Genomic DNA, 12,821 nt, shown 5'->3' with positions numbered 1-12,821 from the left:
GTCCCTGGAGGTAAGCCACACATGCTCGGGATCAGCAAGGAGTGGCCTGGGTATCAGCAGGAATGAAAGTAGTACTGTACTTGGAAGCTAGAGAGGAAATAAGAAAAAAAATAAAAGTATGAAAAAGCAACCCAAAAAATCTGTTACCAGCCCATGATTTACCTGTCTGTACCTCTATAACAACTTCTGTTGTAGACTGTTTCTCATGTGTTATTAGCTTAAGTATTGTCAAGGGTCCAAGAGTTTGAACTCATTCTCTTTTCATCTCTAGCTCCTGACAAGATTCACAAATTGACACAAATCATTATATAAGTAAAAGTGATGGTAATAAATATACCTTCCAGGAAAGAAAATACTCATTTATAGAACATTTCAGTTCTTCAGCTATATTGGCATTACAGCACAGACATTTTAATACTACCATTATCAGTTTGGGTAACTAAATTAGAATGTTTTTATAATATTTATTTTTTCAATAAAATAGATATATGATGCAATTCTATGAAGAAAATGTCTTGCAAAATTCTGTAGTTGTGGTATTTATAAATATATAATGACAACAAATAATAACAATAATTGTAATAATGCTATGTTTATAAAATCTGCCAAACACAGCTGAACACTTGAAAAGAAAAAGAACAGTAGCTTTTCCTCATGGCACACTGCATTCAGAGAACACTGAGGACAGCCCACCTCAGCTGACAGTCTCACCAGAAGCAACCAATAGCCACATCCTGTTCTGTTTCCAAATTATGCTCAGGAACTGATGCATTGCACAAGGGACTCTGTAAAACAAACTTCTCAGAATGTCTGTACTTTGACGTTATCATCCACCTATTCTGCAGTTCAGCAGCTGTACTATGTACTGCTTAGTCGCAAGTTCTTGCTCCTGTAAAGGATGGATATAGTATTTCTACATTTCTACTTTGAACTACCACGTGGGCCACATGAGCCACATTAACAGAGCAACACAGGAACAGTGCATAGCTAGCTTTTTCTGCTGGGGCAGATTATGCACAAGATGCTCATGAAAGAAAGAGGCAAACATTTATGTATGTTTTTATAAAACTTCAGCAACATGGAAAGGCTTTGCTCTCTTTCTGTAGGGATTAAAAAGTGCTAGAGAAGGCAAAGAAGAAAAGTTTGTGATGCTTAAGAAACAATTTGTATTTATCACCTCATCTCTTCATCCATTTAGTCCTGTTGCACTTGATGACATTATACAGTATTGCTCCCATGGCCAAATCACGTGGCCAGAGTACATCTCAGAATCCTTCAGAATTATTCACCTTTTAACAGGCAATTCTTCCTTTTCCAACAGCATACCCAGCCTCCATCATCTTTGGATCTGTAGCAGGTAGACAGCAGAAAAATAGTTGGACATCTTTTTCAAGCTGTAATTTAAGACAAAAAACCTCAAGCCTAGATATTCAAAGATTTTCTCTGCCTAAAGAGTCAAGTTTTATAAGCTCTTTTCATAGTCACCAGCAGCAGCTTTGGAAATGCTAGGCATTCTTCTGATTCTTTTTCACCTCATCTTCTTTCTCCACCCTTCCCAGAAACAAGAAAGAGTTCCTCTGGTTGGTAATGCTAAAAACACAAAGACATCCTTTCTGCCTCCCAGAAATACGTACAATATGTGCATACATACATATTTATACATATAGTATGTACATACATACAATATGTACATGCATACATCCCTACTATATGTAAGGATAATAACTGTGGGAAGCCTTTAAGAGAAAGGGATTTGTTTCTTCTCACAAAAATATCTCCAAAAATATTATGGAAAGATGACAATGCCTTCCTAAAACTCTAGCCACAAAGCTCTCAGAGACTAGAAGAAATTGAATGGTGCATGATTCCACCAGCAAGGAATTGAGGCAAGGCGTTAAACGTTATCTGAAGCACTCCAGAGGTGCTTACATCAGTGTGTTAGCACACAACACAGACTTTTTAAGCATGGCTTTTTCACTTGTCCACTGCTGGAGCATGGGCACTGCAGTAACAGGCAATGCTCGTACACATAAGAAGAGTTACTCTTCCTAGTGGAGCCAAGCAGGAAGCTAAATGCTGGGGCCCTTTCTACAGTATGGACATGAAACAATTCCAGGGGAAAGACACCAGTCTTGCATTGTCCTAGCAATGACCACATAGAAATACCATATTGGAAATAGCTACAGCCTTTTAAGAAGGTAGGGAAGATTATTGAAATTCAGGCCCTGTTTCCTAAGTTTTGCATGGAGACAGCTCAGCAGATTTGCTGTTAGACAGCTGAACTTCCAAGACACTGCCTTACAGGAAGGCTTTTACATCAATTACACTGCTCAATTCTGAATTGTTATTGAACAGGCATTTCCATATGACCACCAGCAATGGTGAATCAGCCACAGGTCAAGCAGACAAGGGGTTCTGGTGCAGCTCCCTGGTGACTATCTAGGCGATTGATTTAAACCTTAGTCAGATGTCGTACTACCCAGCAGCAACACACAGATTCCTCTGCCGTGGACTGCTGCTGCTGGTTACCCCAAAACTGGCTGACTATTGACTAAAGGTACTTGAAACACTGGTCAGACAAAGCAGACTTGACTGCATCTGCCCAGCACCAGGTGATTAGGACTTGGATAACAAATGTACCCATTTTGCTGTAACATACTAGCGTGGAACTTGGAGGTGACAAACTGCAATAGCTGGCAACCACTAATTGGTCTCCACTAATTGGCCTCAGCAGTGAAGAAAGTTCAAGAGCTGGTCTGGTACTACAAGACTAGCAAAGCCATTAGAAAGCAATAATTAAGGCAATAGCCCCTTGAAAAGGTGTCACAATACACAGATGTCTGACATCTACAGGAGCAAAAGCCCAAGGAGGAGATCAGCCACACCTGAGTTGAGCTGTTTGCCATGGACACAGCACATAACCAGTCAGAGCAAGTGCCTTCTTTCCCCGTGCCATTGGTACTGGTCTAAACTGGACAAGTGGGGCTGAAACTCTGATTTCTGCATACGTGTGTGTGTCTCAGGGGAGTAGGTGTGCTAATATAGCAAGTAGACAGCAATTCTTGCTATTTGGTTCCTGCCAAGTAAATAAATTCAATTCACTGAGTATTACAGTTCTCTTCCAGCAGCCACTCCACCCTACCTACTCATGACATTGGTGGTCAACATCAAATTTAACCGCTCTGCTTAAAAAAAGAATCTCCTATTTAACCTTACTTAAGTAGACTGTGGTTTATCTCAGCCACTTCTGTGTTAATGCTAAGAGTTTGTCTTGTTTAGAACAGGGGCCCTGTGCTGGGAGGTTTCTGTTCTCAAGGCAGCAATTGCTCTCCAACACCACCTTTGCTAGGGAAAGAGGTCGCTAACATAGAAGAGGTTTTTACATAGTGAATTGCTGTTGTGGGAAGGCACTTCCAGCATTTTACACGTTATCTTTGGCAAACAAAAGGACCAGAATATTAAGGTGAGAGGAGCTTTTCTCTTTTGTAAACATCATTGATATGAAAAACTGAGTACTTGTTAACAATACTCAGAGTGCTGTCACATATATACTAGTATCTGTCTTTCCTGAAAATAAAGGAGTTGGGAGAATCTCTTTTTGCAGACATTCGGTCATTCAAGCAGCTCTGACTAGTTCCAGTAAGAATTATGTTTCACTCATTTCATTAAAGCATCTTCTCTTTTTCCCTGGTGCTAAAATCACGTCAGAGGCAGGCATCAACACTTTCTCTCAGTAGCTTTCCCTCCAAGCTGCTTCTAACTTCCTAAATGCAGACCACTGGTGAGCCTTCACCGCAGCCCTGACTATCCAAGCTTGCTGAGCTTCCCAAAAAACAGCCACTCACCGCTCAAAGAGTCACCTCTTCCTCTCTCTTCCCTTACAAATTTTACAGTACTGTTCATCTATATTGGAAGCAGCTTCCTTCATTTCTTCAGCAGCACATAGCCCTCCCGCATCAAGATTCCTTATGTTGGCAATGACAAGTTCCAGCCACCTTTGAAGCTATGTTTAGTTTTGTGTGATTTTTTTTTTCCTTTTTCCCCCAAACAGAGGTTTTCACAAAAGCTCCCCTTAACCGTGCCTCCTTTTCCAATTATGTAGTTCTTTCTTGCTGGCAATTGTATAAAGTGCTGCGAGCTCTTTCTCCCTCTCTGGGCTGACGTGTTCCAGCACTGTACTTTGTGTCAACCACTATGTTATGTTTGCCCAGTTTCTCCACCCTCCCCATTTCTTCTGTTGACAGCTGTGTACCAGACTGCTGCCCCCTTTGCCAATCTGTCCCACACTCATTATTCTTCTTCCTTCTCCTCTTTTTACCTTTGAAATGTGGACTGTTTAGGGATCAATGTCACATCTGCATTTAAAAGGAGACCTCTGCCTCCCACTACCCAATGCATTGTTACACTCAGCAACCTCTGCAGGTGTGTTTTCTTTGTTGCTACCCATTCACCACTCCTCTGGAGCTCCTGTATAAACATTCATGCAGACACATTCCCTGCTAAACCCACAGCTGCAGTTCTTCATTTAGGAAATGGTAGAGGGTTGCTACTAGAGCCTGCAATTTTATGGGTTTTAAAACAGACCGACACAATGCAAACCCTTCCCACTACAGTGATATCTAATTTAATCAGCTGAACACTTGTTGCAGGGAAAATCTGCTTAAGTATGTTAAAACCAATCAGCCTCAAAGCACTTTATTGATTTATAAATAACGTGTAATTAACTGGCAATCAGAGAACTATACATTCAGGATCAATATCAGCAATGCAACAGATAAACCACAATATTGAACATTTAGCAAAATGTTAGTAAGCATCTAGAATTTTTTAAGTGCTTCTCTAACTAATTGCTGAAAACTTCTAAGCTACCTTACCTCCCCATACACACACACACACACACGTACACACGGGCCCGCTCAGAGGCAAACAACACTCTTTTGGGGCAGTTTCCCTGTACTTACCCAAGGCTTCTATTGGATATACGGTTTCTTTAGTTTTGTGTATGTCTGTACCTCTTCCAATAATCTGCCAAGCCACATGCTGACGAGAAAGCATCCCTTGAGTTCACATGCACACATATGAGGTGTGGGTCTGTACGTGCTGCCCTCTGTGCTGTCACTCCACTAGACAGATGCTCATGGCATCTGACCCACGTGATGGGCTTCTGCCGCATTCACTCCAGGTCCCTTCCCCACTATCACAACTTTTTATGCTTTTACACTTGTCAAGTTGACTTCTTTTCTCAAAAGCCTCTTGGCAGTTTCCTGGTTATTATTTAATTGGGATGAAGGTCATCTAAAGGAAACTTGGTCATTGCTGTTTTCTTCCTAGCACTATCAGGCTTTAGGCAAATACCTTTGCAAAACTGTTTGGGGTATTCTGTTCTCTCACTCACAGTCCTGTTGTATATTAGCTGTTGTTAACCCAGGCCACATTATCAAAGAAGATGTGCAGATTTGCCCCCACACTACTATGTATAAAAGAGCAGAGTTAGATATCTTTTCCTCTCACTGTCCTGCGGAGGCAAATATTCCTGGCAAAGGTTATGTAGTTTCAACCATCATAGATGTAGCTTTCTTCTAAGGTTTCATCCATTAGTTATCTTTCAGAACAGGCTGCAGCAATTATGAAAGAAGTATCAGTATTTCCCTAAAATAAGGAATATTTCATTTTATACATGCTCACCACAATACCCATCCTTATTATAACTGGATTACATCTGTTCAAAGTCCAGAACAGAACACAGAAAGCAAAGTGAACTGGTAAATAAAAAACACAGTAGTGTCTTTGAAAACCAGCACGGTTATGCAAGACAGTGTGTTAGGTTTACACAACAAGGCTCTGGTAGCAGAGGGGGCCGCAGGGGTGGCCTCTGTGAGCAGAGCCCAGCAGCTGCCCCATGTCAGATCAGAGCCAGCTCCAGCCGGCTCCAAAAGTGACCCGCTGCTGGCCAGAGCCAAGCCAGTGAATGACACTGGCTGGGCCTCTGGGAGAACAGATTTAAGAAAGGGAAAAAATGCTGGTAACAGCAGATGGGTGAGAGGAGTGAGAAAACATCAGAGAACCAGCCCTGCCGCTCCCAAGGTCAGTGCAGAAGGAGGGCAGGAGGTGCTCCAGTCACCTGGGCAGAAGTTCCCCTGCAGCCCATGGAGAAGACCATAGTGGAGTAGTCTGTCCCCTTGCAGCCTATGGTGTCCCACAGCAGGGCAAAGGAGCAAAAGAAGGTGGCTAGCAGGTAGGTGCTTTTAGTTTGCTTTTAGTTCTCACTGCTCTAGTCTTATCAGTTGTCATTAAATTGTATTAGCCTCCCTTATCTGAGTTTGATTTGCTCATGACAGTAGTTGTTCAGTGATCTTTGCAGAGATTTGCAAAAAAAGAATTTGGTGGTCCTGATGGAAACCAAGTTGAACGTGAGCCAGAAGTGTACCCTTACCACTAAGAAAGCTAATGGTATTCTTGGCTACATCAGGCAAAGTATTGCCAGGGGGTCAAGAAAGGTGATGCACTTCAGATTCTGAGATCTTCCTGTGCGCTACATGTGATGCAAGCAGTTTCTGTAAGCTGGGAGTACAGCTGCTGCAGAAACTGTAGTCCAACCACAGTAAAATCTTTCTCTTGCATCTTCACATAACTAGTGAAAGGCACAGCAGCCTCCAATTATTCAAAAAATGTTTGAAACATTGGCACTTAGAAATCCCAAAGGCATTTCTGCCTTACAGAAAGCCTACCAAAGGAATGCTCCATCACATTGTGGCATAAGAAAAGTGCATGGCTGAATTGACAGTGTGATCCTTTACTGTCTGTGTAAAGTTGCATTACCCAGTTAGAAACGGGATATGCCCCATCAAGCACACGCAGATAGGCAGTATATTTCCATCAACTATTTTTGTCCCTATTTGGAAAAAAAAATAATAAAAAATCCTTCAGTATTTTTCAGATATAAGCCATAGGAAGGCCCCTAACACTAAAATGTTTCAAACAGGAATGTCTCAGCATGTCATGACAGCATATATATTTGTATATATATATATACATATATACACACACACACATATACATGCTCTCTGTCTCCTACAGAGATTGAAGAAAGCGTGTGGAGATGTCTCGATGGATGTATGGGGTGCGGGTGCCCAGGTGCCTCCTCTCTGTGAGGAGAGGCCGGGGCTGCCCCATGCCGGACACAGCCGGTTCCAGCTGGTTCCAACGGCCCCACCGCAGGGCACGGCTGGGCCCAGCACCCAAAATGGCGGTACCTCAGAGATAAGAAATGGCAAAATGCTGCACAGCAGAGAGTGAGGGAAAAATGTAAGGAAAAACTTGTGAATACCGAGAGAAGGAGGGCAGGAGGTGCTCCAGCAGGGAGTCCTCTACAGCCTTTGGAGGGACCACACTGAGACTTGTTGATCATGAAGGACTGCAACCCATCGGTGGACATGTGCTATAGGAGGGAAAGAGTGTGAGGGGAAAGGAGAGAGCCATTGAGTGGGTGTCTGGCAGCCAGCAACAGTCAAATTACCACAGTACTTGACCACGGAAAAGCAAGTGTTGAAGCAAAAAGAAAGCCTGTACAAGTGCTGAGATTTTTTTTTACACAGACAGAAGAAAAATCTTGTAACAGCACAGTATGTAGGAGATTCTGGCTGAGGCCACAGTTCTGCTTCTTTTTGCTTCTAGCCTCTCTCCTCCTCAGTACTCAGTTGCTCTGGAGGACTGCATACATATGAAAATCACTCATCCATTGATGCTTCAGACTTATTTTTAATTTGTTTTCCAGCCCTTCACCCTAGTCCTTTAACAATGTTTTCTCTTAGCTTGCTTCTCTTCACCTGCTCCATGTCACACACAATTTTGCTGCCTCCTCCTTCAACTTGCCCCAAACTTATTAGTGCCTCTTTTCTTCCTGAACTCCCGTAGCATGTACATTCCTGTCTACTGCCAGGGTGTGGATACTTTTTTTTTTTTTTGACAGCTGCCCATAGATTCCTGTCCCCTCTGCAAGAACCAACACTATAATACATTTCATTTGATAAGCTATTACTTTAAACTGCAACAGCACTCCAGTACATCATTAAAATTCTCAGAGAAAAAAAATCCAATTGCTTGGTAATGCTTTGTGACTTCACCTCACCCTCAATGATGCAACCAGTGCAATCGGGTCGAAAATGAATAAAAGAAACAGTAAACAACTGGAAGCTGCATTGTGCTAATCTCGTATTCTGTACTGGCTTGTTGTTTTTTTCTCCCATAGCTTTCTGTTTTCAACTTTATAGCACTAAGCTTGCTATATAGGCAAACTAGCAGAAGCAGCTTCAGAAGTCTCTTCTTTCCTTTAAAGTATGACAGAGTATATGTGGGTTTGTTCAAACTGAAATGTTAGTCATTACACTCACTGCACATTTGGATTGTACTGTCAGTCTTTGTGTAATACTGGGTACCACAACAAAATATGCAGAAATTTGTAACTTCTCCCAAGCATGACAGTGATACTGACTCCACCCTGATGGCATCCCACACAGTTTCTTGGTTCCCACCCCTTCTCAGACACTGTAGCTCCTAAATGGTTTCTCTGATCACCACCCCAACGTATAAAACTTGTAGATATCCAAATTTATTGCCACAGAAACATTTCATGACTAGAAAAAGGCAGACTCAAGCAGATTGATCTTTGTAATTCCTATTTCCATAAAAACATTCTTAAAAAAAAAAAAAACACTATTCATATTCAAGTAGAATGAATAGATAAAAGCACGCAAAAAGGAATCTTTTCATTAAAAAAGGAACAATTTTTAAGGAGCAAAATTATTATTATTATTATTATTTTCCTTCAAAAACATAATTATATCTATGCCTTATACTGAAAAATTCATGTCAGGAAAGAACTGACTTACCTTGTCCTATACAAAAGGGGTACTTTAGTAGTTGAAACAGTCATCACAATCATACAAAAATTTATAATAGAAGAGACCTATGGAGGTCATCCAATCAAACCTCCTTTTCCAGACAGGGCCTCCCTCAAGGTTAGGCAAGGCTGCTCAGCATTTTTGTCCCTCAAACTGTGAAAATATCCAGAGATGGAAATTCCACAATACCTCAGCAATAGCATTTGTGTGCAAAAGAAGATTTCACCTTTACTGTGAGGGAACAGTGATATTTCTGAACTCCTTAATCATGCTCATCATTACTCTAAACCAGTATCTCTCCAATATTTACATATCTGTGGCTAAAGATAAGTGACTAAATGAGGTACTACCAAATGTTTACTTTCAAATACATAGAACACTGTTGAAAACAGAATATCCCCAGGAGCCTTACTAACTAGGAAAGAGGGTTGGGTATGCCACTTAATGATCTTCCTGAAAAAGATGGATTGAGCATTCACTTAGAGAGTTTCCTTTATGGGACTCTTCCTCCTTAGGTTTTTCACCTAGTTTTAACTTTTCAAACAGTGCAATGAGGGTGAAAGGGTAAATCAGAAAGCTCTTGTGTATATTTCCCACAAAGTGGAACTTCCCTCAAGGCTTTCAAGACTCCTGCCCACTTTAGCAGCTATAGTCAACCCTCATATTAATAAAGCCTAATTTAAGAATTCTTACTTCCAGAAAAACACTGCAAGAAAGTTTTCTGTAATTAACACTTCTCTCAAACTTTTTTTTGTTAGAAGTTACCAAGTGCATAGATTTTCTTGCATTATATTGATTCTTTTAAAAATGTGTAAATTCCATTTTCTGACATTGCAATTCAAGTTTCCACTTCTAACGTTTTCCTTTGATACTTTGTTTCTTTAATAGTGGTTACCCAAATGTTATTTCATTTTCATGTGTCATACATGCAGCAAGTGATATAATAATTTAACTACATCCATCTTTAAACATTTAAGTATTACAATTTCAGATAGAGTATAATATATTTAAGAAATATAATTGTTTCAGCTTTGCATCTGCCATTAATCATTACGGTATACAAGTTACCACTAAGATAGCTTACCGCTGATGTCAGTGTAATGAAACTGCAGTCGATTTTTTCCTCAATTTACTTTTTTATGTACACATCACTGCCAGATTTTTCATAGTTTCCCAAGAAAATATGAAGAGCTGAAAACTCCATTGTTCCTTCATTATCTAATTATTCAATGAATAACATTCAGGTATGTTCCACTGAGTTTCTTCCCCCCCCCCCAGAAGTGTTAATTAGAACACCTAAAGATGCCCACTTTGTTATATCTACAACCAGACACTTTCTTTAAGTCTTCAGTGCTTGTAACTAATGAAGATCTTCACTGTTCATGACAGAGGACTCTTCAAACAGGGAGTTATTAACAGCAGTGTTTTCAGAGAGACTGATCGTGGGAAAAAAAAAAATCAAGCTCTCTGTTCTGCAGTTTTAAAAAAAAATATTTAACTATCACAGAAAAAAAAAGACTTGGTTTATATTACATGAGTTTCAGATGCTTTTTTTTTTTTAATCCTATTTTTTTCTTCCATGTCTCATATGAATACTCACTGGAATCAATCCATCATATAACAACTTTGCACACCAGTTTTAGTCCCTCTTTTCCTGATTGAATATTGCCTACATTTTGGCACTTACTCAGGCTGAACTTTACTGCATATCGATAAATTTCCCACATACGGAAATGGACATACAGAAAGGTCAGACTGCACTTCAGTACTAATCCTACTGACAGTATATACATGAATGCAACAAGATCGGTTTCATGCTGGATTTCCTATAACCTTCAAAGCTATCTTAATAAGCCAGAGAGGCACATGTCCCTCCACACACTAAACTTTAATTCGTATTTTCCACTGTGTACAGAGTGCTAACCCATTCTCTACCAAAAACTTAATTCTCAGGAAGTTGCAGAGTAATCCTTTCATTTTTTTTTTTTAAAGTAGCTTCTCGCTACAGGACCATAATGAGCACATACAGACTACAAGGAACTTGGGTTCTTGTGAATGGAGGTCCAACAGCATCTGCTTACAATAATCTGCATTCACCTGAGAGATAGCCCAGATCTGCTTTAGCCAAACACTTGAGTCTACATATTAAAAAATATGAAACTGAAAGGAAAATGAACCATTTACCTAGAAATGCAACCAATCTTCCTGGAAAGAAATTCAGATCTTCCCTTCTTTGAAGAAACTAAATTTTATGTCAGGATACTACTATTCATCATGTCATCACATGGAGGTTCTCTATTTTTGTGCAGCTAGCTAAGGCTCCAGAGCTAGCCTTAACAAAAACACAAAGAACAGCCACTGAGATCCATATCTTAAGTTGCAACAGGGATCATGACAGTCTCCAAACTGTCGGTGCCGTTAGATAATTTCCTTGTCACCAGGAATCTCAAATTAGCCTCAGATGAGAGTAATAAATGTGATTAGAAGGCAGAAGTGACCAAGTACACCTGGAAAAAAAATCTGCTTAATAAAAACATATCACTGGGCACTATTGGTTAAACAGTGAGTGTTCAGGCAGCGTGTGTATGGTATGATCAGGAACACTGGAATCACTCTAGCTGCCACCCTTGTGTTCACCAGCTCTCTCACAACCCCAAAGCAGACTTCTCTTTCTTACTGGCAACAGCTGTAGGACACAGCTTAACTGAATTGAGGTACATGATGCTCCTCACCCACAGCATACTGGCAGTATGGGGCAGACACAACTGAAGGGGTGTTGGCTTAAAGCACTCAGGAAAAAAACAAAACAAAACAAACAAACAAACAAAACCAGTAACACAGTAACAGCTTTCAGCATTTCCACAGAGATTCCCAACATAATTCTGTAAGTCTTGGTGGTAAAATTTTCTTCCTTTTTAATATACAAAGAGGGTCCTACAGAAGTCTGCAGGGTCTTTGTATCTGTAGAATATATTTAGCAGTAGGGACTAAAAGGGCAATTATTAACACCCGCAGGAAGCATGGGTAACTGTTCCATAAACTTAAAAGGTATGCTGGGCTCTTTTTATTATGATGAGGATCTATAGCACAAAACTTCCCTCATCTGAGTGTATCTCAAAACCTGTTTTGTGAACGCTGCTTGAAATAATATAATGTTCCTGAAAAAGTAATGCACTGAAGAACAAAATGAGAGTGCCATCTACTGCTGATATTCATCAGTGGATCGTTGAATGCTCATTTCCTTTCTTTACACTATGAACTGAAGTATGCTTAGTCTCACAATTAGCTAATTGCACCATTTTTACTGTATATGTTATTTGATGACAACACTCTTTAATCCTGTTTTGGGCATTTACCAGGGAACCGGTTCATGTTTTGCCCTGAGCCTTTATCAGCTTCAGTTGAAATTTCAGTCACAGCAAATTTCTTCCAGCCCTCAACATGCAAAAGCAAAGAGCTGCAAGATTGCTATGAGATTTTACTATGCAAGTATCAGTATCTGATTGTCCTGTTCATATATTTTTCCCTAAGAATCTGGAACTGGAAACCAATGAGCACATCCCAATGTCCCATCCATTCAGTAAAAGTGCATGAAAGAAATGCCTTCCTATAAAAACCTCAGCCTGAGAAAAGCACTAAGACCAACAATAGAGGTGATCCCTTAAGATACCTCTGATATCTGAACAACAAATAGCAGTAAGTAGTAGCTAAGAGATGGTAGATTGCAGTATTTTGATTTTTCCTGTATACATTAAATAGATCAAATGAAGTAAGCTGTCAAATACACAGAGAAGTATTTAATTACCTCAATTTAAACACTAAACTAAAATAAATATGGCTTTAAATGTTTCCACAGGAAAAAAAAAAAAATCACTGATTTATTTAAGGACCAAGTATTCTGCATGAGGCCTTCTTCCTCAG

At 40.1% G+C, this 12,821-nt stretch overlaps 1 long non-coding RNA gene across 1 annotated transcript; it reads right to left on the bottom strand.

Annotated features, from left to right (window-relative positions):
* Positions 1-269: 269 nt before the first annotated feature.
* On the bottom strand, positions 270-11,167 carry LOC136790517 (uncharacterized). The gene is made up of 3 exons (XR_010830583.1): positions 11,085-11,167; positions 1,178-1,348; positions 270-889 (listed from the first exon to the last, which is right to left on the bottom strand). It is a non-coding gene; the product is annotated as an uncharacterized lncRNA (long non-coding RNA).
* Between the last annotated feature and the right edge of the window lie 1,654 nt (positions 11,168-12,821).

The sequence above is a fragment of the Anser cygnoides genome, chromosome 3 (genome assembly GCF_040182565.1).
Source record: "Anser cygnoides isolate HZ-2024a breed goose chromosome 3, Taihu_goose_T2T_genome, whole genome shotgun sequence".
In the NCBI taxonomy this organism is placed as follows: domain Eukaryota; kingdom Metazoa; phylum Chordata; class Aves; order Anseriformes; family Anatidae; genus Anser; species Anser cygnoides.
This window is presented reverse-complemented; position numbering and strand designations above follow the sequence as displayed.